General features: G+C 33.9%; 1 protein-coding gene across 2 annotated transcripts in view; it reads right to left on the reverse strand.

Annotated features, from left to right (window-relative positions):
• The window catches only part of LOC119593761 (cuticle protein AMP4-like), a 14,293-nt gene that overhangs the window by 330 nt on the left and 13,718 nt on the right, over positions 1 to 245 (reverse strand). The window lies entirely within an intron of this gene.

Genomic DNA, 245 nt, shown 5'->3' on the forward strand with positions numbered 1-245 from the left:
TTAGTGCTTGGTGTGTTAAGGAATTTGCAAGATAATTTTGTGTAAACACTGATGCTGGAATTGGTCACTACTGGCAATCTCTTATACATGCACAGTTCACGGACACGTGTTATGATAAATGAAACTATTCACGTGTAGGCTTCTGTTTAGAATAATCGATATACACAGACAGACCCTATGAGATAGTAAATATAGTAAAAATATGGTAAATAGTGACGTTTATACAGAACTAAACGTAAAATGTT

This window comes from Penaeus monodon, chromosome 32 (assembly GCF_015228065.2).
Source record: "Penaeus monodon isolate SGIC_2016 chromosome 32, NSTDA_Pmon_1, whole genome shotgun sequence".
In the NCBI taxonomy this organism is placed as follows: Eukaryota; Metazoa; Arthropoda; class Malacostraca; order Decapoda; family Penaeidae; genus Penaeus; species Penaeus monodon.